The sequence below is a fragment of the Vombatus ursinus genome, unplaced genomic scaffold (assembly GCF_900497805.2).
Source record: "Vombatus ursinus unplaced genomic scaffold, bare-nosed wombat genome assembly UNPS02010283.1, whole genome shotgun sequence".
Classification (NCBI taxonomy): Eukaryota; Metazoa; Chordata; class Mammalia; order Diprotodontia; family Vombatidae; genus Vombatus; species Vombatus ursinus.
This window is the reverse complement of record NW_020950061.1, coordinates 1-27,180: the sequence shown is the minus strand read 5'-3', so window position 1 is coordinate 27,180 and position 27,180 is coordinate 1. Positions and strand designations below refer to the sequence as shown.

Genomic DNA, 27,180 nt, shown 5'->3' with positions numbered 1-27,180 from the left:
TCCTGGCTGATCCTGGACCACACCCTCCATCCCTGACCCTTTGCCTTCCCAATGACTGTCTCTCATACTTAGAATGCCCTCCCCCTTCCCTGGGCCTCCTGGCTTCCTTCTCATCTCAGCTAAAATCTCACCTTCTGAAAACAGACCTTTCCTGGTCCCTGAAGTTGCCAGAGCCTTCCCTCTCAGGGTGCCTCCCATCCACACTGTACAGAGCTTGTGTGGACATAGCTAATGAGATATTCTCCCCTAATTAGACTGTGAGCTCCTGGAGGGCAGGGACTGTTAATTTTAAACCTTCCTTGGCACCCCAGTAGATCAGCACAGTGCTTGGCACAGAGGAACCATTTTCTAAATGCTTCTTGACAACCTAAGAAATGGCAAATGAAAGGGATTCAGAGAGACCTGGGAAGGCTTGTGTGGCCTGAGGCAGGAGGACATGAGCAGAAGCAGGGGGACAACTTCTGCTCTGCCCACAGCCCCGCAAAGGCCAACCTGCGTCTAAGAGGATAAAGCTTCCTTGGCTCTCTCGGCTTCCAGGTTTGCTGATGTGGTCAGGTCTGTGGATGGACTGCACTCACCTGGGATGAGGGGCTCTGGGTCCCAGGAGCCATGCTCTCTGGTTCTAGGCTCTCTCCTAGGAACAGGCTTTGGTCATCTGCAAGCTGACCTGGCAAGGGAGAAGGATCACAGCGTGGGGGAGACCATGGTCTACCTGGAATTGTAGACTTTATAGTCTCAGAGCAGGTACAAGTCCCAGGACCTGCTCTCTGGAGAGAGACTCCACCATAGGAGGAGGGTAGCAGGGAGGGTCAGGCTGAGAAGTGAGCTTGGTCTGAACAGAAAGAGGACTTGCCACCCACTTTAACTCCTTCTCTTTGGCCTCATACCCCTCCCCCATCCTCCTCCAGAGACCCAGGAGGCAGAAGGGTCTTAGGATCCCAGATGGGATGAGACTATGGGTGAGATATGTAGGTCAGGCAACTGTGACCCAATGGTAAAATTGGGAATGGTGCCCTAGAACCTTTGGGATGTGACAGGGAACCTGGACAAGTAGCATGGGCAACCCTATGAGCCAGGCCTTGGAGGGAGACCTGCTCCCGGCAAGGCTGGAGGACAGCCACCAAGAGGTCAGAGGGGGCAGATGAGGCCCAATGGAAAGGGCAGCCGGTGGAAGTGGGGGCTGGGGAAGAGCCCTTGTTCAGACCTACCTGTCACCTGCATGTGCAGAGCTGGCTCCCAGAAGGAAGAGAGATCTCAGCTCCTAGTGTTTCTGCTTCCAGACAACCTGCTCTGGGAAAGTTCTCCTAACCACTAGACCCCGACCCTGCCCTATACAGCATCTTCTAGAAGGACCTCTCTCCTCCTCTGCCCTCCTCTCCCAGGCTTCCAAACTTCACCCCAGGGATAGAATTCCACCTGGGCCACCACCCACCTGGCTGGTCATCTCTGAGCTCCCCTCCCCCATTGCTCAACCACCTCTCTCCCTCCCTGCCTTTTCCTGCTATGAGACTCCAAACCTCCTCAGCAGACCCTCCCAGTCTTCCAGCTCTCCCTGCTCATCTTCTTCCCCACAAGGACATGCCCAGCCTACATCCCTCCTGCTTCTCCCAGCCATTTCGCTCCCCTAATTCACTCCCCCCAGGCCCTCTTTTCTTCTCTGCAGCTTGGACCCAGACTTGCCCACCCCTAATTAACTTTCCTCCAAACTGGAGACCCCTCTCCATTCTTGACCTTCTATACTCCAATCCTATCAATGATGGGATGTTTCCCTCTCTTTTGTTTTTATTTCCTAAGAGATCTTCTCTCACTGAAAGACAGCTGGCTCCTAATGAGGAGCTGAGGCCTGGATATGAGGACACCTGGACCCAGGGCATATGTTATAAACTTTGTTTATCCACTTATACAAACCTTCACATCTCCCTGTATGTGTAGGGGTTTGACTCTTACCTGAATAAGCAATTGAATTCCATCCACTGGGAGGTCCCACTATTTATCTCTTCACCCCCTCAAAACCTGAGTTCTAATGGGAAGGGGAGAGGTGCAGAAAGCAGGACATGCTGGTCCTGGGGCATGAGGATAGCAGGAAATTAGGAAGGAGGACAAAGAAGAACTGAGTGCAGGATTGCTGTGGTTGCTTGGAGGAGGCGCTCAATACCCCAGCACAGAATCCTTAATGATCCTTTCGACAATACATTTTTTTTAAAGAAAAGTAACGACATTTGCAGCCCTGCAGGGCCTTATCTTGCTTTGTGGAGTCGTGGGTAGGGAGAGGGTCAAAGGCAGAAAAAATTACTAGGCTGGGAAATCAGGTGTTAGGGCATAGAGTCACCTTGGTTCTTGTTACCTCAACTGGAGAAGAAAGGGAAAATTTGGGGATGAAAAATTAGGAGAGAGAAGGAGAGAGGAAGAGGAAGAGGGAGAGAGGGACAGAGAGAGAGAAAGAGAGAGAGAGAACATGAGAACACATATCTGCTTGGCTTGGTCATAAATTTTACTGCTCAGTTGAGAATTAAAACTGTTTTAGAGGTTTTCAAGGAAACTCAGGGATTCCAAGAGAGGGATGGCTTTCTAACCATGGGAAAGGCCAGCCTAGAGACAAAGCCCGGGATGGAGCATCACAAAGGAGGAGCCCAAAGGCAGGTTGGCTGCTTGGGCTGGGTGAGGAGGAGCTGTGTGTGACCACTTTGGAGAGGTAACTGGGGCCAGGTTCTGAGGAGCTTTGAAACAGCAAACAGAGGCATCTGTAATTGTTCACAAATATTATGGAAACCACTGGAATTTACTGAGTGGAAGTGATATGGGGAGGATTGTACTTTAGACCTGGAGAGTTCTATCACCTTCAGCTTAGATTTTTTTCCCCCAAAGCCTATTAAGTGAGTTAAGTCAATCCAGTGAAGTTCCTGGATAGGTCTTATGAGTGTAGGTGGCACATACAGGCATTTTGTTTGCTTGGTCCCATAAGAGGGAATTCTTTATGCAGCCAGTATTCCAACATGTGGAAATCAGAGCAACTGAGCCTCAGAAGAATAGAAGAGCATGGACCCATGAAAGAGGCATTGATGTAAGTGAAAAAGATGACCATGAGGAGGGACACAGTCAGTAATAGATGAAACAATAGAGCATAAGAGGATCAACATAAAGGGGACCTATTCTCTCACCTGCAAGAACTCCTATTTTGGAGAATGAGGAATAACAGAAAAATGGGGGCCGAGGGAATTGATCTCCAAGGCAATAGCAGAAACTGTTGAGAAGAAGGAAGCCACAATACATACCTGGAAAGTATTAATTCCATGAGGAATACAGAAAATAAAGGACTAGCTCAGTGTAAGAGACATGAATGCAAAAAGAAAAGGTTGGATAGTCAGAAAGAAAAGACAAATTAAGAGAAACAGGTAAAAATTTTTTCAAGAAAAAGAGATAATGAAATTAAAAGAAAAAATTTGAAGGAGAAAACAGGAAAGGGTATTCTACTTAACAATTAACTGAGGAGAAGAGGAGGAAGAATTAAAACTTAGATAAGATAAACAATAAAAAGGGATGAATAAGCAGAAATCTGAATCTAAGGAAAGATTTTAACATGTGGGAATGAGATGGAGATGAAAACCTAACTCCTAAATTTAGGCAAAAATAAAATGAAAAAAAAAAAGGAACGAGTGAAGAAAACAAAACTCTATAGTCTATTGTTTACATGAAAAACTTTTAAAAACATTTAAAAAACAAAGACAGACACAGAATAAAAATGATGGTCTGATAAATAGTGTGCTACTTGTTAGGTGAATCCAACAAAGCATGTTGTAAAGAAGACCCCAGACTCAGTTCCGAAGACTGGTGTCTCAAAGACTTTTTATTAAAGAGGTTGAAGTGCGTCCTTTCAATTTTAGCCAGAAGCGGGTGCATCTCCTCGGAAGGAGAGAAATGCACCTGGTAAAAGAAGCCAGAGCAAGTTTTATAGTTAGTAACCACCTAACTTCTCTCTTCTGGATCAGGATTGGTCCTAATCCTTCTGGGTTACAATCTTCCTTATATGCCCCACCCCTAACATATATTATGTGCCTAGAATTGGGTTGTCACTCCCCCCTTGGACTGAGAAGTTAGCCTGTCTGTGCTGATTTCTTATCGACTTATGTGGAAACTTAACTCTTTCATTCTTCACAAGTACGACTTCCAATCAAGCTACCAGACTCAGCAAAAACAATCATTAAAAACATGGAAAAGAGATAAGCAAGGACACTACTTCCTAATAAAAGGATTTACAGATAACCAACCAACATCAATAGTAAAATGCTAGGCTCCAAATGTCTTAACATTTCCATTTATAAAGAAAACAATAATTGAAGTATAAGAAGAGCAGTACCAGAAAAGTGACAATGCTTTAATATTCCTATCAATTCTGGATAAGTCTTACATAAAGATAAGAAAAACAAAGTAGACCTGAGCGGGATGCCAGAAAGACTAAAGCAAAAAGTCTTATGGAGTCTTCTGAATGGGAACTGCTCAAGAATATACATATTTCCCAACACCATATGGAACTTCTACAAATACGTTTTTGGAGTAGACAATAGAGGAATGTTGCCCTTGCTTATACATTTTTGTAATGGGGTTTTCTTTTCTTTCTCAATTTGATATAGGTGGTAGAAGTATATAGAATTTTTTCCTGATAAAAAATTGTTTTTCTTTTCTCCTCTTAGGCAATTGGGGTTAAGGGACTTGCCCAGGGTCACAGAGCTAATAAGTGTCAAGTGTTTGATCTGAGGTCAGATTTGAACTCCAGTCCTCCTGACTTCAGGGCAGGTGCTCTATGCACTGTGCAACCTAGCTGCCCCTGAAAAATATTTTTTAAAAATAAAAATAAACACTCAGGTAATTTCACAACTGTGGCTATGAGAATTCTTGACCCAAGATATACATTTTTAAAATAGATAATTCTAATTACATACAATTTAAATGTCTTAACGAAAGAAAGACGAAATGAGAAGACAAAATGTAGCATGCCGAATATATCAAATATTGCCTAATAAATTACTCCAAAAAGAAACTTATATCCATGATAGGGAGAGAATTGACATCCATGTATACCAAGGAACCGGTGCCAAGAGATGAGCGCCGAAAGGACAGGAAGTTTTCCAAAGTCCTGACAACCATAAATGACGCATGAAGACATGCTCCAAAGCACTGATAAAAAAAGACAGTCATGACAATGCTTTTACCATTTCTTGTCATGCCTCCAAAACTAGTGAAGATGACACACAGGAAATCATTTGTTTGATTTTTTTTAAACTTTGAAATTCACAAACACAAAATAAAATGAATATTTTTATACGCCATAAAATAGAAAAAGAGGATTATACGTGAAATAACTGTGCATAGCTTGACTTTCTTTTTGAGTAATAACGAATTCAAAATAATACTTTGTAAGCTTTCTCCTTCCTTCTGTTCTACTGCATGTATCATTTCAAGACATCAATTTCCTTATTACTTTGGGGTGGGGAGGATCAGGGCCAGGACAATCCTATTGCTAGCACCCGTCCCACCGCTATCCTGTCATACCCAACACTGAAAAAAAAATCAACCAACAGAATATTTGTAATGTTTCATTACATAATCAAGGAACACAAATTGCTGGCTCTGTCCAGTTCTCAAAATGTGCTTTTTATTTTACAACTTGTATCCCTCGCTCCTTGGCAACAGTCAGGTTGCACAGATCTTGATAAGTCTCTGATACACTGGTTAATCATTACAATAAGAAGAAGCGGGACATGTTGCTAAGTCCTTGGCTTCACAATGTTGTTGTTATTATCGATTACTCCCTATAGTCTGCATTAGTCCATAAATTGCCTGGGTTTTATGTTATGGTATTGTTCTATAACATTAACATTCCCAAACTTTGTTCGGTTTTTGCCCTACTTATTATACGACGTCACATTTTTCTTTCTAGGTCTTCATAATGCCAAAATGAGCTGGTGTCAACATTTTTGTACGCTTGGGTTCATTTCCTATCTTGAAAGATACATGCCCTCTAGTGGTATCACTGGGTCAAAGATTTGGTGATCTGGGGGGAACTTCACAGCTTCAACAGGAAACTGATGTGTGGGTTTTCCCATAATCCTTCCTACACTTCTATTTTTTTTTTCCGTTTCATTCTTTTCACTTGTGTGGGGGAGAAGTGGGAACTGACAGTTGATTTAATTTGTGTTTAATTATTGATTGGGATGATTTTTACTTAGGCTTTTTAAAAAAAGTTACATTTATTTTCTCCTCGATTGATCTCCCCTCTGTGACAGGAAAAGGAAAAATAGAAAACTCTTGTAAGAAGTACACACTTAAGGAAAACAATTCCCTGCAGTATTTGTGATGCTCGTTTCTTGACCACCTTTACCAATCTGAAAATCTGTCTAATTATTAGTGATTTGGATTAATGATTATAGATGTTGACAACCAGTATCAGAGGTTTGGTCTAAAGAAACAAACAGAATCAATTTTGCCATTTAACAAAGGTTTATTCAAAGAACAAACAGAATGGCATCAAACTTAATGAAAGATTTGATCAAAAGAACAAACAGAATCAGGTGATACATGTGCTGTAAGTGCTTATTTATTTTCTTTAAGCCAGAGAATCATACCTGCATGGGAGGTCAGATTAATTCTGATCTCAAGGAAAAGTTAGCTAAAGGAGACTTTTATTCCCTTAGAGCAATCCCTTTCCCTTCCTGACTCAGGATGGCCGTGCCATCCAAAATTACAGTCTCCACATGTTTAACCATAATATGAGAAAGGAATTTCCTGTTAAGATAGATTTGTGAAATAATAACAAAGGTACCAAAGTGTCTACTGAAATTCTAATTCCAGGATGTCTGTCTTTCTTCTATTATAAATGTAACAGTGCTCATAGACAACAAGAAAGAGGGAAACCATTGCTCAAGACAGTAGGTAAAAAGAGGGAGCCATAAACAAGGAGATAAGGGAAACGTCCAGTGGGACTGAGCAGAAGAATGTTCCAAGTCAGCAAAATCCCTCAGGAAAGTTTGGGTCCACACAGAGAGCAAAGCAAAGCATGTCTGTTATGTCAGAGCATGCAAAATATGATGGTAGGTTAAGTTCAGAATGGGCTAAAAATGTCTTTCTCCTGATTGGTCAATCCAGATTTTAGGCCTTTCTCAGGTAAGGGGGGGCTCGAGCTGGTTTGGAAAGGGGGACAAACTGGTTTGCAATGCAGAGTTTTTTCTTATAATAATTGATAATTGGCATTCCTTCCTTTGAAAATTGGCTATTCGCAATTTTGGACCGTATCTATTGCAGTCATTCTTTATGTGCTTGTACAGAACAAGTATGTGTTCTTTATAGAAGGTGGACATGAAGCCCTTATGTAGGAAACCTGCTGCAAATGTGTTTCCCAGTTAATTGCTTCCCTTTAAATTTTAGATGCATTGTGGGTTTTTATGGGATGGAAACTGGCCATTTAAGCTTTTGTGATAATTTCTAACGCTTGTGTTGAGATGAGTTCTTCCACTATACATAAATAGATTTTCCTCCTGATTCCTCTGATTCCTTTGTGGTGACCTTTTCTAAGTCATGTATTCATGAGGAGTTCATCTTGGTCTACAGTGGGATCCATTTCTATTTTCTGTCAGACCACTTTGCACTGTTTCCATCATTTTGTAGTGCATAGTAAATACTAGCGGTGTAATGGAGGTCTTTGGATGAATTGAACACAAGGTCACTCTACTCATCTTCTTTTATATATTACATACCTGATGTCTTCAGTTTCTCAAGATCTTTATTTCTAAGGAGTCTATGATAATTGCAGATTTGGTCTTGTTAGGCCCCCTTCCTGGAATATAGGAAGAAGCTGTGGGAAAGAGACATATGAATGTACTTTTGATGGGAAGATCTACTTAGAGTTGGAAAGGGCCATCAAAGCCACTGAATCCAACCTCCTCATTTATTCATCTCTAGATGAATAATAAAGTGAGGCATGGACAGGTTGTTCCTTGCCCAGACTTACTCTAAACCTGGGGCTCTATTCATTAGAAGTAATGGCTTAAGCTACTCTATTCTGAATATCAAAGTGAATTTTAAAAAATGTGACTAAACTGTACATATGTTTTAGTCAATGGATTTTACTATGAGTTCAACAATCCAAGGAATGATAACAAAAAAATTAGCCAGTATTTCTGCAGTGATTTAATGTTTGCAAAGCATTTCACAAATATTGTCCAATTTAATCCTCACCTCAAGCCTGAGAGATGGATACCCTTATTATCCCCATTATACAGATGGCAAAACTCAGGCAGGATTAGGTTCCATGACTTGCAGAGGGAAATAAAAGTATTAAGTGCAAGAGACTGAATTGGAATTCAGGGCTTTTGATTCCAAGCACAACACTTCATCGACTGTGCCACAAAGCTGCTTAAAAAATCATCAAAGAAAATAATGTCGGGGTAGCTGGGTTGTGCAATGGATAGAGCACTGGCCCTGGAGTCAGGAGGACCTGAGTTCAAATCCAGCCTCAGACACATAATACTCACTAGCTGTGTGACCTTGGGCAAGTCACTTAACCCCAATTGCCTCACCAAAACAAACAAAAAACGAAGAAATTAATGTCCAACAGTAACTGAAACATTGATACAAGGAATTTTTGTCTCTGAAAGCAACAGGAAACAAAGTAAGCATGATTTCTCCAAAGTACAGTTTAGTATGACCTCTTTGGAAAGCCTTTCTCAAATCTATTGCCTTTATCAACCTTCATTCCAATAAGAATAAGGTTGTCTACTGATCACCCTCCTCCAGAGAAAAGCAATCTCCCTCTAAGAACATGTGTAAGGCTTCTCTCCACAATGAAGCCTCTGACAGAAAGTAAGAGATGATCTCTAGCTGAAAGCCTTCCCACACTGAGTGCACAGGGACCTGCTCCTCAGGATGGTTTCTCCAATACTGAAGAAGCTCTGATCTCCGTGTGAATGCCTTTCCTCATTCATGAGGATCATCAGATATATGTCTAATATGAATTCTGTTTGTTTGTTTGTTTTTTAGTGAGGCAATCGGGGTCAAGTGACTTGCCCAAGGTCACCCAGCTAGTACACGTCAAGTGTTTGGTCTGAGGCTGGATTTGAACTCAGGTCCTCCTGACTTCAGGGCCAGTGCTCTATCCACTGCGCCACCTAGCTGCCCCTCTGACATGAATTCTGAAATGGGAAATAAGAGATGATTGTTTCCTGAAGGCATCACCACCTAGAATATATTCATAAAGTTTCTGTTAAATTTCATAAACCCTTTCTGTTACATATGCAAAGAGTGGTAACTAAAACCTCTGCCACATTCATCACATTCATGAGGTTTGCCTTCAGTGTGGATTCTCTGATGTTTAGCAAAATCTGAGCTCAGTGTGAAATCATTCCACATTGATTACATTAATAAAATTTCTCTTCAGTGTGGATGTTTTGATGTCTAACAATAATGCAGCTCTGTCTGAAAGCCTTTTCATATTGATTACATCCATAAGCCTTCACTCCATTGTGGATTTTCTGATGTGCAGCAAGATTAGAACTCTGTGGGAAAGTCTTTCCACATTGCTTACATCCATAAGGCTTCTCTCCAGTGTGGATTCTCTTATGTGTAGCAAGACTGGAGCTGTATCTGAAAGTCTTTCCACATTGATTACATTTAAAAGGCTTCTCTCCAGTGTGGATTCTCTGATGCTTGCTGAGATAGGTGCTAAGTGTGAAAACCTTTCCACATTGATTACATTCATAAGGCTTCTCTCCACTGTGAATTTTCAGATGGGTAGCAATACTGCCTAAATTTGAAAGCCTTTCCACACTGATTACATACATAAGGCTTCTCTCCAGTGTGGATTTTCTGATGTGCAGCAAGAGTGGACCTCCTTCTGAAAGCCTTTCCACACTGATTACATACATAAGACTTCCCTCCAGTGTGGGCACTCTGATGTGTAGCAAGACCAGACCTCTGGGTGAAAGTCTTTCCACATTGATTACATCTATAATACTTCTCTCCAGTGTGGATACTCTGATGTGTAGCAGGAGTGGACCTCTGTGTGAAAGCCTTTCCACATTGATTACATCTATAAGACTTCTCTCCAGTATGGATACTCTCATGTGTAACAAGACTGGACTTTCTTGTAAAAGCCTTTCCACACTGATTACATTCATAAGGTTTCTCTCCAGTGTGAATTCTCTGATGGTCTAAGAAGCTTGATCTGGAGCAGAAGGCCTTCCCACACTGATTACATTTATAAGGTTTCTCTCCAGTGTGGATTCTCTGATGTGCAGCAAGACTGGATCTGTGCCTGAAAGCTTTTCCACATTGATTACATTCAAAAGGTTTCTCTCCATTGTGGAATCTCTGATAGCCAATAAGGAGTGATGTGTAGGAGAAAGTCTTCCCACATAAATAACATTTATAAAACTTCTCCCCAGTATGAATCTTCTGAGATCTATCAACATCTGAGTTCCAACCAAAGTTCTTCTGAACCTGAGAACATGCAAATCTTTTCATTCCAAGGTGAAATACAGGTTGGTAAAGAAAGGATGAATGATGGCATGAGGTTCTTTCACCTTCATTATATTCCCCAGGCTCCTTTTGAATGGGAATTTGCTCATGAGTAATGAGCTTAGAGTTCTGACTCAAGGCCTTCCCACCTTTATTACTCATAGAAAGCATTTCTCCAGTATCACTTTTCTGATGTGAGATCTGAATGAGATCTGAAATCCAGCTCAAGGCCATTTCCCCTTCATTATCTGGAGACATTGGCATTTCGTGAGGCTTCCCCTGGGATTGAAAAAGCTCTGTCTCATCAGTAAAGCACTTGCTATATGCTCCATCCTGAACACACTCATTCCCTGAGGTCATTTTGTTACAGTGATTTAGGATTGAAGACTGTCTGAATCTCTTTCCAATTTCATTAAATTCATAGTCACTCTTTGGATTTTTATCTACCTTTTTATTAGAGTCATGGATTTCTCTCAGCTTAAAGTCCCAGGGATGATCACTCATGAATCTTTGCAGCTCACGTTCTTCCACAAAAATTCCCAGCTTTCTAGGCATCTCATTTACTTTGAACCTGGTCTCTACAACTGAAGAAAACAGAGAATCAAACATATATAGACATGTAAACATATACAGTAGCAATAGTTGCTGAAGATGTCTGCAGTTCCTGACCTCCTCATCACCAACATAAATGCAATAAAACTTCATGGATGTACCCCTTTTTTATCTTTTTACTTAATATTTTTTCCCAATTACATGTAAAGATAGTTTTCAACATTCATTTTGGTAATATTTTGAGTTCCAAATTTTTCTCCTTCCTTCCCCCTTCCCCAACATAGTATGCAATCAGATATAGGTGATACACATACAATCATGTTAAACATAATTCCACATTAGTCGTGTGGTGAAAGAAGAATCAGAAAATACAAAAAACAAAAAAGGGAAAACAGTATACTTCAATTTACATTGAGACTCCATAGCTCTTTCTCTCTATGTGGTTAGCATTGTACATCACGAGTCTTCATACTTACTCCATGTTTCTCCTGATCTTCTATGTCCAATTTCCATTGAGTTCTGGTCTTTTATCTTTTTTTCTGGTCTTTTGTCAGGATTACATTCAGACTTGCTGAGCAAGTTATTTTTGGGCACAACTCAGCTCCCTTGCTCTCTAAAATACAATGTCCTACACCCTGTGGTCTTTAAATGTAGATGCTGCTTTGTCTTGTTATCATGATTGTAGCTCTACAGTGTTTAAATTGTTTTTTTTTCTTATTGGTTCTAATATTTTCTCCTGAATGTAGGAGGTTTGAAACTTGGCTATGACAATCCTGTAAGTTTGTATCTAGGGATCTCTTTTAGCGGGTACATGGTAGATTTTTTCCTATTTCTATTTTTAGAACTTTAGGGCAACTTCCCCTAATAATTTCTTGAAATATGGTATCTAGATTCTTTTAATGATCATAGTTTTCAGGTAGTCCTACAATTCTCATATAATTATATTGTACAACTCTTACAGCATTTGTTCTTCTAATGAGATGTTTCACATTCTCTTCTATTTTTTCATTCTGTTGGTTTTGTTTTAGTATATCTTGGTATCTTTTAACTGCATGAACTTCTTCTTGCCCAATTATTTTCTTCTCCATAGACCTGATAGGTAAACTATTCCTTACTCTCCTACTTTACTTACAGTATCAGTCTTTATATCTAAATCATGTACCCATTTTGACTTTATCTTGGTATATGGTGTAAGATGCCATACTCTTTTCCATTCTTCCCAGCAGTTTTTGTTAACAGTGAGGTCTTATCTCAGAAGTTGCAGTCTTCAGATTTATCAAATAGTCAATTACTATAGCCATTGACTATTGTGTCTGGCATACCTAACCTATTCCACTGATGCATCATTATATTTCTAAGCCAGTACACCAAGTAGTTTTGATGATTGCTGCTTTATAATATAATTAAAATCTGGTACAGCTAGTCCACCTTCCCTTGCATTTCTTTTCATTATTTCCTTTGACATTCTGTAAATTTTGTTCCTCCAGATGAATTGTGTTAGTTTTTTCTAGCTCTATAAAGTAATTTTTTTGGTAGCTTGATTGGTATGGCACTGAATAAGTAAAGTAATTTAGGTAGAATTGTCATTTTTATTATGAGCTCAGCCTACCCATAAGCAACTGGCATTTTTCCAATTATTTAGATCTGACTATTTGTGTGAAAAGTGTTTTGTAATTCTGTTTATATAGTTCCCAAGTGTGTTTTGGCAGGTAGGCTATGAAATTTTATAATGTTTACAGTCATTTTAAATAAAATTTCCTATCTCTTGCTGTAGGACTTTATTAGTCATATATAGAAATGCTCATGATTTACGTGGTTTATTTTATATCAGGCAACTTTGTTAAATTTATTCATTATTTCAAGTGAAGTTTTTCTCTAGGATTCTCTAAGTATACCATAATATCATCTGCAAAGAGTGATAGCTTTGTTTCTTCTTTGCCTATTCTAATTCCTTCCATTTCCTTTTCATCTCTTATTGCTGTAGCTAACATTTCTAGTACAATAATGAATAACAGTGGTGATAATGAACACCCTTGTTTTACCCCTGATTTTATTGGAAATGCTTCTAACTTAATCCCACTACATACAATGCTTGCTGATGGTTTTAGATAAATGCTACCCATCATTTTAAGGAAGACTTCATTTATTCTTCCGCTCTCTAGTGTTTTTAATAGGAATGGGTGTTATAGTTTGTCAAATGCTTTTACTTCATCTACTGAGTTGAAGATTAACTCTACCTGGTCATAATGTATTATCCTTGAGATTAGTTGCTGTAATCTGCCCTCCTCTATACCTCTGACTCAAGGACAGGGCTCCCAGCCATATTGTTAAACTGAATGCTCCCACTCCCTGGGGTCTGCAGCCATAAACCTCAGCTGACTCCTCTGCCCAGAAAGTGAAATCAGGGACTCTGCTCTCCTTCAAGTACCCACAGTGATCAGGGTCCTCACCCCTGTAGTACAGCACTCACCAGGTGTGGCCTCCCACCTTCTTGGCCATATCCACAGCCTGGGACCACGTCTGGTCAGCACAACTGGGCCTGGTGTGCAGACACAGCAAAGGCTCCTTCAAGCTTCTCCTTCAGCTATCTGAACCCCACAAACTGTCACTGTCCCTGTGGTAAAAGCTCCTGAAGCAGAGGCCACAAGCCAACCCAGGTGCCCTCGGACTTGCTGTTTGTTGACCCAGCAGAATATGCCTGGAGACCTCTACACTTCAAATGGGCCAAACCTCCACCCAGGGAGGTCAGGTCCTTCCCAAGGTCCTGTCAAGTTGTCTTAGGAGAACAATTTCTGGACTTTTAACCACTCCTACTGCTCGAAATTCATTTTGAGGTGTCTTTGTTTTGGGGAGATTCTTGGAGAGCCAAGTATTTCCTGTCCCATTTTGCCATTTTTCCAGAATACTCTTCCATTCCTTATAGAATGATGTTTTCAGTGACTTTGTGAGACACCTAGACCAAGGAAGAACGTGGTACCAAGGTCAGCTATGTGAGTGATGGTAAATTATTTAACTTCAGAAGGCTACGAGCCAAGGCCAAAGGGGATGGAGAGTTGGTGCATGCAGATGACTATGCACTCAATGAAGCTTCTGAGTCTGAGATGCAGCAGAGTATAAATCACTTCTCTACTGCTTGTACTAATTTTGGCTTAATAATTACCACCAAGAAAAGGAAGGAAATGGTCCTTACCCAGGAACAGCAGGTTCTGGACATTCTCCAGCATGACCTCCTTGTACAGCTCTTTCTGAGAATGGTCCAGGAGGCCCCACTCCTCCTGGGTGAAGTTCACAGCCACGTCCTTGAATGTCACCAACTCCTAAACCATCAAAAGTCACGTCATTTACAGCTGAGACTCTAGAATTCTAGTCCAACCATCATTACCTAAGAGGAGGAAACTGACACAGGGAGAAGTATTTCCCTAAATAAACCTTTATGAGTGTCAGAGCCAACACTTGAAAGAAGTCCTTAAGAGCCCTATGGAACATTGAGGAAAACACTTTACATTTGAAATGAGAATCACGTTGGAATAATAAAAGCTGGAAAAATGTCTTACTATACAATGCTTCTCCCAATGGAATTATGGAGAAGGTATGTGCTCTATCACTGAGGTATAATAATCTGTAGAGAGGGCAGCTAGGTGGCACAGTGGATAGAGCTCTGACCCTGGAGTCAGGAGGACCCAAGTTCAAATCCGCCCTCACACACATGATACTCACTAGCTGTGTGACTCTAGGCAAGTCACTTAACCCCAATTGCTTCCCCCCCAAAAAAATGGGAAAAAAAAAGAATCTGCAGAGAAAGTGTTGTGAAATTCCTTCCCACCAGAAGTGTCCTAAATAACACAATAAGAAAATTCTATGAAGAGTTTGTGAGAAGCTGTGTAGAGTTTATTTGCACATAATTGTGCATTTCTTGTCTCTGCCATTAGACTGTGTGCTTCCTGAGGACAGACACTGCTATTTGCCTCTTTTTGCACGAGAAAGCTGGTAAGTACCCTGTATTCTTGAAGGGGGAAATTGAGCAGTGATCACTGAGGAAAGAAGAAAAAGGGAATGATCTACTAAATTTCCTAAGATTTGGAAATGAATTCCTAACTCGATGAAAGTATGGAAAGAATTCGAAAGAGAGACTGCTCGCACGCTGGCCTCAACTGAGTGGAATGAGCCCGTTTCCAGTGAAGTGAAGATTTCTCTATTCTTATACTGAGTGTTTGAGGTGACACTGAGTAGGTGTGTCAGTCCAAACATCTTCTGTCTTTGCTTTCTGATTGCTTTCACTTGTTAATGAATTATGTTCTGTGATAAAGCTTAGTTGGAGCCCTACTTTCCTGGCCTCTTCCTTTATTCCAATCACTATTAATCTGTGTGCTATTATTCCATAGGAGTGCTGATAACAAGCTCTGTCTATTAGGCCCCAGAATTGGGAACTGCAGATTGTAAGTACACTTGCTTAGTCAGAGGAAGCTAACTAGGGGACCTCCACCCCTGTTTTTACTTGTTGTGGTGACCAAGGCCAGCATAGCAGAGGTGACTCAATTACATGGAAAGTACTTCAGCTATTTTTCTTGTTCCTCCGTCACTGGTCATCACTCTATTGACCAACATGGGAAGATGACCATGAGCACTTGGCCAGTGAGTGACCTTGATTGCTGGCTTGTGGCCTGCCTTCCCACCAGTCTATGGGTGTGCTGATCAGGACCTCTCGAGAGGTCAAGAGAGGTCTGGCAAGGTCTGCTCATCACTTCATTGGTCAACCAATGGGATTCTGCATTCTGTGCACATCCTCTCGGAGGGTCAAGGGCAAGGTCTATCCACCCATAAGACTCTGTATTTGGGGTCTGCTCTGCCTGTATTGTCTGGGTATCAAGCATTATAAAACTAAGGCCCTGGAGAAAGGGGGCATCTCATGTGGTGAGGAAGATCTAAAGTCCACTTCATTAGAGAAGGCCATGGAGCCTTTAATAAAGTGCCATTGACTCAGATATCTCTCTCAGTTTCTTTTATTGTAGGGTGGGTAATTTTTAACCCTTACATAGCATTCATTTTAATATTTAATTATAGAGGATCAAGAGGGTTTCTTCATTCATTAAAAATGAATTTTTTTTTTACCAAGTAGGGTCAGAGATTTAGAGATCAATGTTTAACAAAGATACCGACATGTTGTTTATGAAAAATAATGATTTAAATATGCTGCTGGAATTCTAGAAGATTGGGAGCAGGAGTCAAGAGAATGAATCAGGAGGCAGACTGATGGATAACATCCAAGTGAGTGGCCATGTCTGGAAATGCTTTGAGCCTTGGGAGGGCTCATCTGTTTTTATAGCTGATACAAGGATTTGGCCAAAGTACTTGGCATTTGATACTTTTCCATTTCTAGCAGAATGATTAAGATCGACTTTTCACTTTTTCAGAAGTTCTATTATTTTGGAGCAAACTCCTTTCTTGAAGAGAAAAATCTCTTTTCACTTCCTTGTCTTTCTGATTTCTTATTAATCTATATTTCACTTTTAGCTTCCTTAATTTCTCTCACTGGGACCACATCTGGAGTTTTCTTGGCAAAGTTTGGAGTGGTTTTTCATTTCCTTGTCCAGCTCATTTTACTAGTCCTTAAAAAATACAATTAGCCAAATGGGGAAGGAGGTGCAAAATCTAATAGAAGAAAACAATTTGTTAAAAATTAGAATTGAGCAAATGGAAACTAATGACTTTATGAGAGAGCAAGAATCAGTCAAACAGAAACAAAAGAACGAAAAAATAGATGAAAATGTAGAATACCTCATTGGTAAAACAACTGACCTGGAAAATCAATCCAGGAGAGACAATTTGAAAATTATTGGTCTACCTGAAAATTATGATGAAAAAAAAACAGCCTGGACAGTATCTTTCAGGAAATCATAAAGGAAAAGTGCCCTGAGGTCCCAGAACCAGAGGGTAAAATAGCCATAGAAAGAATCCGCCAATCACCTCCTGAAAGAGATTCCAAACTGAAAAAGCCAAGGAATATAGTAGCCAAATTCCAAAATTACCAGGTCAAAGAGAAAATACTGCAAGCAGTCAGAAGGAAACGATATAAATATCATGGAACCACAGTCAGGATTATGCAGAACCGTGCAGCTTCTGCATTAAAAGACCATGGGGTGAACTTGATATTCCATAAGGCAAGGATCTAAGACATCTCCAAAGGCCTCGTGATGGAAAATGCTATCCACATCCAAAGAAAGAACCATGGAGTTTGAATGCAGATGGAAGCATACTATTCGCTATTTTTTTTCTTCTGTTTTCTTTTGTTTCTTCTTTCTGGTAGTTCCTCCCATTGGTTCTAATTCTTCGTTACAAAATCACTAATGTGAAAATGTGTTTAATAGGAATGTATATGTAGAGCCTATATCAGATTGTGAGCCATCTTGGGAAGGAAGGTGGGGAGGGAGGGGGAGAAAAATTTAAAACTCTAAAGCTTATGGAAGTGATTGTTAATAAATCACAACAAATTAATTTAAAAAACAGGAAGTTAAAAAAAACCTCACAGACTCACTTACTCCCTGTTATTCTAAGAAGGGACAAAGGGCTTGGCCAATGTTGATTAATTCCCTGCCTCAGGCAGCTAACGTTTTCTTTGGACTAGTGTAAGTGGATATGCTGAAAACCTCTGTAGCAGACTTTTCTAACTCTAAATTCATATTTTTTTCTGTTTTGCCAAAAAACACTTTTCCCTCTCTTTCTCCTCTAACCTAATCTCACCTAAAACTTCCTTGTAAGCCTGCCTACAAGACCTCAGGTGTGGTAACCAAAGGAGGGGTCATGTAGCTCAGGAGGAGAGCCCTTCTACGTCCTCTATGGAACTCTGAGACACCCGTGTCCATCAGGCACGCCTGGAATGTGCCACACTCTTCAGTGGATGAATGAACCACAGTCTACTGTCTGTCTGCATCCTGTGCTCACTTAGTCTGGTTGTCCCTCGCAAGCACCCTGACAATTCTCACAACAGGATAAAAGGAGATCATACTGATATGGCTCTTGACACATCGCACATGCCACATAACCAGCCCCTCAACCCTTTCCAGTCTTCTTTCACCTTGGTTCTCTTCTCCCTCTGACCCAGGGACACTGGCCTCCTGGCTGATCCTGGACCACACCCTCCATCCCTGACCCTGTGCCTTCCTAATGGCTGTCTCTCATGCTTGGAATGCCCTCCCACCTCACCTGGGCCTCCTGGCTTCCTTCTCTTCTCAGCTAAAATCTCACCTGCTGAAAACAAGCTTTTCCTGGTCCCTGAAGCTGCCAGATGTGAGGGACTGTCTGATGTTGGCAACTACCAGGTGGGCGCTGTGGCAAGATTAGGGTAAGATCTGGGTATTTTGGAAGTCGAGGCAGGGGCTGTGGTAGGCAGAGTCCTGGTGAACTGGGATGGGCTGGATACGGAGAAACCCTGAGGCAATGGGCAGTGCTATGTGAGATAAGCTGGATGCAAGGAAGTAGCCGGAGCTTGTGCTCCTGAGGCAAGGGGCAGTGCCACGTGGGAGTGGGACAGCAGAGGACTGAGTTCCCTTTGCTTAGTCCTCTCCCTATATGCAACGTCAACCCCAGACGCCTCCATCTTGTGACCTTCCTGACTTCCTGGGTCCCTTTGTGTAGCACTGACCCCAGACCCCTCCTCCCAGTATCTGAGTCTGACTTCCTAGGTCACGTACTCTGTCTATTCACTAATCCCAGACGCCTCCTTCCTGTATCCGGTCCTAGCCTCCTACGTCACTCCCTCTTCCTTGGTGTGCTAAACTCAGACAGCCCCTTCTGGTATCTGACCCTACAATCATTGGCTAGTAAGCGGGCTGGGGAGGAGGGGCTAGGTAGGTACTTAGGAACGAGCGTGGTCAGGTCACGCTCTCTCTTGGCTCCTGCTCTGTTGCTCTGGCCTTGCTGCTTGGGCTTGCTGTGATGGCTTGCTGTGATGGCCTCTGAATAAAGCTCTGGTGTTGGCGCCTCCCGATGGCTCGTCTCTGTGTGTTTATCTGGCTGAGTACTGAAGACTCGAGAGTGAGTATGACTCTGGCAGCCTGCTCCTTATAGGAGGAGAGGGTCGGCGTGGCCGACACAAGGTCGACGCGGCCGGTACAGCCAGAGCCTTCCCTCTCAGGGGTCCACACTGTACAGAGCTTGTGTGGACACAGCTGATGAGATGTTCTCTCCTAATTAGACTGTGAGCTCATGGAGGGCAGGGACAGTTATTCTTCAAACTTTCCTTTGCATCTCCAGTAGGTAAGCATCGGGCTTGGCACAGAGCAGCCACTTCCTAAGTGGTTATGGACGAGACCCAAGAAATGGCCAATGAGAGAGATTCAGAGAGACCAGGGAAGGCTGGTGTGGCCTGAGGCAGGAGGACATGAGCAGAAACAGGAGGACAATTTCTGCTCTGCCCAGAGCACCGCAAAGGCCAACCTACGTCTAACAGGATAAAGCTTCCTTGGCTCTCTTGGCTTCCAGGTTTGCTGAGGCTGGTCAGGTCTGTGGATGGACTGCACTCACCTGGGATGAGGGGCTCTGGGGCCCAGGGGCCACGCTGTCTGGTTCTAGGTTCTCTCCTAGGAACAGGCTTTGGTCTTCTGCAAGCAGATCTGGGGAGGGAGAAGGATCTCAGTGTGGAGGAGATGCTGGCCTGGCTGGAAATACAGATCTTAACATCTCAGAGCAGTCACATGCACCAGGACCTGCCCTCCTGGGAGAGACAACTAGGTAGGAGGAAGAGGGCAGGAAGGTGCAGGCTGGGAAGTGAGCTAGGTCTGAACAGAAGGGGACTTGCCCCCTCTCCAGTTCCTTCTCTTTGGTCTCATGCCCCTCCCCCCAGGAGGCAGAAGGACCTTGAGATCCCAGATAGGAGGGGGCAGCTAGGTGGCCCAGTGGATAGAGCACAGGCCCTGAAGTCAGGAGGACCTGAGTTCAAATCAGGCCTCAGACCAAACACTGGACACTTACTAGCTGTTATGACTCTGGGTCACTTAACCCCAACTGCCCCCCCCCCCAAAAAAAAGATACCAGCTGGGATGAGACCAGTCAGGGCCTCAGTGGCGCCAGACCCAGAGCTCTGCCTCTACCTGATACTATGTCATGTGATCTACATATGTGACCCATTGGGAAAACTGGGCGTGGCACCCGAAGACCTTTGGGATGGGACAGGGAGCCTGGACAAGTAGCTGGTGCAACCCCCCCGCCAGGCCTTGGAGGGAGGCCCGCTCCTGGCAAAGCTGGAGGACAGTCACCAAGAGGTAAGAGGGGGCAGATGAGGCCCAATGGAAAGGGCAGCCAGCAGAAGTGGGGCCTGGGGAGGGGCGTCCTTCAGACCTACCTGGCACCTGCAGGGTGGCTCCCACAAGGCAGAGAGATCTCAGCTCCAGGGAACATGGAGAGATCTCTGTTGTGGGGGAAGAATGCAGAGAGATCTCAGCTCCTAGTGCTTCTATTCCCAGCCAACCTGCTCTGGGTGGGTCTTCCTAACCCCAAGAGTCCTGCCCTGCCCTGCTGTCCATCTTCTAGAGTGACCCCTCTTCTCCCCTATCCTCCTCCCAGGTGTCCAAACTTCACCCCAGTCAGAGAAGTCCACCAGGGCCACCACCCACCAGGCTGGTCATCTCTGGGCTCCCCTCCCCCACTGCTCTACCACCTCTCTCCCTCCCTCCCTTACCCTCCTCTGAGGCTCCAACGCTTCTCAGCAGAGTCTCCTGGTCTCCCCCTGCTACATTCATCTTCGTCCTCACAAGGATATGCCCAGCCTACATTCTCCTCCCCTGATTCCCTCCCCCTAGGTCCCCCTTTCTCTCTGCAGTCTGGGCCCAGACTTACCCACCCTTACTTAACTCTCCAAACTGGAAACATTTCCTGCCTTGGCCCATCTCCATTCCTGACCTTCCATACCCCAATCCTAACACTGAGGGGGCATTTCCCTCTGTCTTGTTTCTATTTCCCAAGAGATGTTCTGTGTCTGGAAGACAGCTGGGTCCTAATGAGGAGCTGAGGCCAGGACATCAGGACACCTGGTCCCAGGGCATGTTACAGCTCATGGTATAAACTTTATCTACTTATATAAACCTTCACATCTGCCTCCAAAGTGTAGAGGTTTATTTTTATTTATTTGTTTGACAAGGTAAAGAGGCCATTCTCTGCCTCATTTCTTATTAATCACTGAATGGGCATTCCTCAGTCAAACTTGGAAAGGCCAAGGTCTCCCACAGCATTCTCGAGCATCTCCAATCCTCCTGATCTGGCCATTGGACCCAGATGGTTCCACCCAGAGGAGAAAGTGAGGCTGCTGACTTCGCACAGCGTCCCTCACTTAAATCCGATTCTCTTGAGGTCTTGGCCTCACCTCCCTGCTATCCTGGCCTTCTCGAGAATGAAAGACAAACAACAGAAGTTTGGCTGTTACCTGATTAAGCAACTGAAATCCATCCACTGGGCAGCCCCACCATTTCCCTCCTCACCCCTCAGAACTTCTGTTTGTGTGGGAAGGGGAGAGGTGCAGAAAGCAGGACATGTTGGTCCTGGGGCACAGGGATGGCAGGAAATGAGGAAGGAGGCCAGAGAAGGGATGGAGTATGGCATTGCTGGTGGGGGTGCACAGAATTCTTACTGATCCTTCTGCTATTTTTTTATTTTACAAAAGACAGTCTCCACCCTCTGGGACCTTATCTTGCAATGGGGATTGGAGGGCAGGGAGGGGATGTTTCTGGGCTGGGGAGTGAGGCTTTAGCGCACAGATCTACACTCTATAACCTGGGACTGGAGAAGAGTACAATGTCACCTTGGTTCTTATTACCTCAATTGGAGAGGACAGGGAAAGTCTGGGCATGAAGAAGGAAGGCAAAAGGAGTATACATGAGTGTGTGTGTGTGTGTGTGTGCGCGCGTGTGTGTCTACACGGCTATATTTGGTTGGCTTGGTGGTAAAGCTTAGGTGGTAATGTTGAGAATTATGAGCCTTTTTTTTTTTAGAGCTTTCCAAGGAAACTCAGGGATTCCAAGAGAGGGACGGCTTTCTAACCATGGGAAAGGCCAGCCTAGAGACAAAGCCTGGGATGGAGCACCACAAAGGAGGAGTAGCCCAAAGGCCAGGTTGGCTGCTTGGGCTGGGTGAGGAGTTGCTGTGTGTGTCCACCTTGGAGAGGCAGCTGGGGCCAGGTTCTGAGGAGCTTTGAAACAGCAAACAGAGGCATCTACAATTGCTTCTGGATATTATGGAAGGCACTGGAAGTGATACGGGGAGGCCTGTACTTTAGACTGGTCCATCACCATCAGCTTAGATTTTTTCCTAAGGCCTATTAAGTGGTTAAGTCAATCCAATGAAGTTCCTGGACAGGCCCTATGAGTGGAGGTAGCTTATAAGGGCGGTCTTGCTTACTTGGGCCCATAAGAGAAAATTCCTTCTGCAGCCAGTAGTGCAACGTGGTTCAGGAAAATAGTGCAGGGGAGGGGTACAGATAGTACTTGAAGGCAAAAACAGACAGTAAAACGGTAACACTTGAAGATAACAATACATCACTTTCAGACTTCCAATAACTGGGCAGGCGCTACCAAGATAGTAACTGGAGATCTACCCCCTCTGGCCCCACCAGATATTCTGCATAGGAGAAAACGTCCCCACTGGAAGAAACTTTGCAACGCCGGAGACCAAGGTTAACATTCTCCCCAAACCTAAATCACCCGACGTCCGGTCTCCATTACCCAACCACCCCAAGGAGGAAATGGCTGCCCAGCTTGAGCTGGGCTAAACCCTATTTATATCTCTATTTCCCCTTGCTCCCATGAGATGCTACCCACAGAGTAACTGATGTCAGGAAGCTGATGCAACTGGGAGAGATTCCAGGTAGGTAGAACAGGTGAGAGAGGCCTGGGGCTCGAGTCAGGAAGAACTGAGTCCACCTTTGACACCTCCTAGCTGTGTGACTCTAGGCAACTCACTTGACCTGTCTGTCTCACTTTCCTCAGTTATAAAGTGGGGAGAATAATGGCCCCTCCCCCCAAAGACTGCTCAGAGGATTCCATTGGTTGGCCGCTGGGCAGTGCACTTACTTCTCTCCAGGAGGTTCTGGGACCTCCCCGCTGAGGAATTCCCCAACACTAACCTCAACTTGCTTAAGGTGAGTCATTGTTTCTTCTTTGCACCCCAATGCACCCAATACAGTGTCTTGAACATACAGAAGAGGAAACTGAGGCAGAGAGCAAGTGACCTGACACAGCTGACAGGTATCCAAGGCAGGATTTGAATTCAGGTCTAGCTGACTAAGGTTCAGCACTGCCCACTGCACCACCCAGCTAGTTCCCTTCAGGGAGAGGCTGGAGAGTTAGCTGTGAGAAAGCAGGCCCAGGACTGAGGGTCAGTCAGCCCCATGGGGTAGGAGGTGAGCAAGCAGAAAAGGAGACCAGGCCACATCAGAGGAAGGACGTACTAAGGGCATGGATCCCTCGGTTATCAGCCCAACAGGCAGGAGGAGAACCAGGACAGGAGAGAATCTCCAAGCTAAACCTCAACACCTCTTTATCCAACAGGTAGCCATGGCTGACGATCACCATGGCTACAGGGGAGTCAGGAAAAGCCAACGAAGGGGCTACAGAGGGGCTGGGCGAGGCCCCAGCCGAGGGTCTTTGGAAATGAGGAGACCATTGCTTTTAGCTGCCTGGATGGTTTGAGGAGGTGGAGAAGGGAGCAGGGGGTGGGAAAAGGGGAGACAATGGAATGCTGGGAGTTGTTCTTTTACTTTTTTGGAGGCAAATAAGGGTTCAGTGACTGGCTCCTGGTCAAAAGTAGTGTCTGAGGTCATATTTGAACTCAGATCCTTCTGGCTCTAAGGCACTGCCATACTCACTGCACTACCTAGCTGTCTCTCAAAGACGTTGTTGCTTTTTGTTTAAGAATTTACCTGTGAAAAGAAGCAAAGAGGATAGCTTCCTGATGACAGGGTTAAGTGAAGTGCTTTTAAAGATGGGGGAGATGTGGGCATTTCATATTTTAACAGAGCAATTCAATGGACTGAGTGGTAAAAACCACCATTTTCGGATTTCTGGGTAAAGACACTGGAGGGGTTTGCCATTTTCTTCTCTGGCTCATTTTGCAGATGAGGAAACTGAGGTAAACAGGCAAGTAAGTGACTTGCCCAGGACAGCTAGTAAATGTCTGAGTCCAGATTTGAGCTCGGGGAACATGAGCCTTTCACGTCAGGGGCTGTAACTACTTTTCCATCAACTTGCCCAGCTGAAAAGAAAACCTAAGTTAAAACTCAACCAAGACATTGTTATGTTCATTCTGAGCAAGTTACTTGACTCTCCTGATAATAAGATGGCCTTTGTCACAGAAACCATATGCCCAGTACAAATGCGACATTGTGTCATCTAATCCAATCCCCCAATTCCAGTGATTGGAAAATGATGGCCAAGAGATCGAATACACGTGTGCTGCAGACCTCTACTCTTCTTAGATTATGCCTCCTTATATGCACAGGCTCCACTCACTGGCCTTTCCGCCCCTTCCCCACCCTCCTCCAAAAGAAAACAACCCCCCAGCTGTGCTCCAGCCTGGAAGGCTCTCCCCTCCTCCCCTAGGCCTTAGCTTCCTTCAAGATGGCGCTCAAGTCCTCCCTTCTGCGGGCCTGCCCTGGTTTTCTTCCTCCATCCCCAACTGCTAGTGCCTGCCTCTCACAGACTACCTTCCATCAGTCTCCTCTCTAGAAGCTTGATCTCAGGAATTATTTACAGGTTATCGATAGAGAACCAGACTCCCAGGGCCTAAGCCCAGTCTTAGATCCAGGCTGGCATGGACACCTTCAGGAAGTCACTGAGAAGAGATTAATGACCTGGAATATTTGGAAGATCCAGGCTACCTCTGGCTTTCAGGGAATGGTATCATCTCCCAGGAAACAGGGCACTCCACCCCCAGAGAGCTCCACAATATTCTTAAATCATATGGCCACACCCACATTTCCTTTAGAGAGGGCCACGAGTACTTTTGTTTTTGTCTGCAGTGATTGGCTGGGACTGGAACAATGGATGGGGGGAACAGGTCAATGGGGCTATAGACCAGACACAAAAGGAAGGACTCAGAGCTGGGAGTGGGAGGAGGGAGGAGGTGGGATTTGGGGGGGATAAATTCCCAGGAGAACCATGAGCATTTCTAAACTTTCTGGAAGTCAGTATCCCTGGGGCAGCTAGATGGTGCAGTGAATAGAGCTCTGGCCTTGGAGTCTGGAGCACCTGAGTTCAAATCCGCCCTCAGACACTTTACACTTACTAGCTGTGTGACCCTGGGCAAGTCACTTAACCCCAATTGCCTCAGCAAAAAAAAAAAAAAAGTCATTACCTCACCAGATCCCCCAAACAAGTCTAGAAGGTAAAAGGGAGGGGCTCCTTTGTATTTTATAAGAGAAAACTAAGAGACCAGATGGGATCTGGGCTTTCTGGACTAGGTAGAACAGTGGGTGAGAGCTGGGGGAGCCAAAGAAATGCCTGGGGCAGGGGAGAGTCTGGAAGGGCCAGCCCTAGTCTCCAACCCCTCCTGGTCCATCCACCAATAACAGAAGGGGGTGGGTGGGAGAGGAAGGGGGATGGTAAGAGGGCGGAGGAATGAAGGCCCCCAAAAAGGGAAAGGGAGACGGAATTCCAGAAACTATGAGTTGGGGGGTAGGGGTGAGGAAATAACAAATGCTAATCCAAGCCAATGGAGGAAGGATGGGAGGAGTGATAACCCAATCCCCACACTCCCATTGTATCTGCAGTCAGGGGCTCAGTTATCAAAAAGACTTGGATTTCAGGAGAGGGTTTCTAAAGGCTAGCGCTGATAATTAGGTTGGCTAATGGAGGGCAGGTCTGTGCTCTGCATCTGGAATCCCCAGCACTCCTTACAAATCCTGGCATCTAGTAATTAGAGCTGAATAAATGGCCATTCATTCATTCATCCACCAGGAGGGGCAAGAGAGACTGAGAACCAAATTCCAAGTCCGCAGTCATTTAAGAGGTAGCCACTAATTGGTTCTGGGCACCCCAATCTCTGCCCACTGGGAACTTAGAAATAAAGTTCAGCAGGGGTACAAAAGGGTCACAGCACCCAGGCTCCTGGGTTCTTAGATTAAGAAGGAACCTCAGGGATCACCCACTTCCATGCCCCCCTCAGTCAATAAGGCTGAACAGGCCAATCACTCAATAAACATTAATTAATCACCTACTACGTGGCACCCTGGACAGAGTGCTGTTCTGGAGTTAGGAAGACCTAAGTTCAAATTCCAAACTCAGGGGGCAGCCAGGTGGCGCATAGAGCCTGGAGTGAGGTAGACCTGAGTTAAGAATCTTTCCTCTGACTGGTCCTAATGACGAGGTCTAGAGGTTAGGGGTCCTAGAATCCCAAAATCATGACACCAGGGCCCTGCCTGAAAGAATTCAACCCAAGCGTTCTTTCAGCCAAAAACGAGGTTTATTGAAGATTCGACCTATTAGCCAGACTCTTAAGGAATCTGAGCATCTGTGGGCCAGAGGCTAGATTTTAGGAGTCCCAGCCTCTTAATGGAGACAAGATGGGCCTTATATACAGAAAGACTGTGGGAGGGATCTACTTACTTCCTTGAGTTGGAATTCCCAAGAGTCTCTCGGGGTGTAGAGGGAAAGGAGTAATTGCAATTTTCCCAATTCCCTCTCACCAAAAGAACTGAAAGAACTGACAGAATTGGACATAGCTTCCAGATGGGGAGTCTGTCCTCTGTGCTGAGGAAGGTGTGCCCGGGTCCATGGCCTCGAACTGCTGGACAGAGAGCCTGAGAGGTCAGGCTGGGCATGAGACAGCCTCGTAGCTGTCTGACCCATTAGGTCAGACCTGAGAGGTCAGGCCTTCCTAGGTGCTTGGTGAGCCACCCCAACTACAGGGTGAGGAAAGGGCTAGGGAGAGAGGAGGCTTACATACCTTCCAGTCTTGGCTAGAGAAGAGCTGTAGCTCCTGGCCTCTTTTACCTTTGAGACTTATCAGATAAGCCTTAAGCATTCCAGCTCTCCATTCCAATCCTCCTGGGAATTTCAAGCTGCATGTACTAGAAAATGAGACCTTGAAACCAGGGCACAGGGACCCCCAAAGAAAACCAGGTGCAAAGGCCCATAGGGC

General features: G+C 44.3%; 1 pseudogene; it reads right to left on the bottom strand.

Moving 5' to 3' along the window:
• Window positions 1-578: 578 nt before the first annotated feature.
• Window positions 579-20,792, bottom strand: LOC114037162 (annotated as a pseudogene).
• Window positions 20,793-27,180: the final 6,388 nt, after the last annotated feature.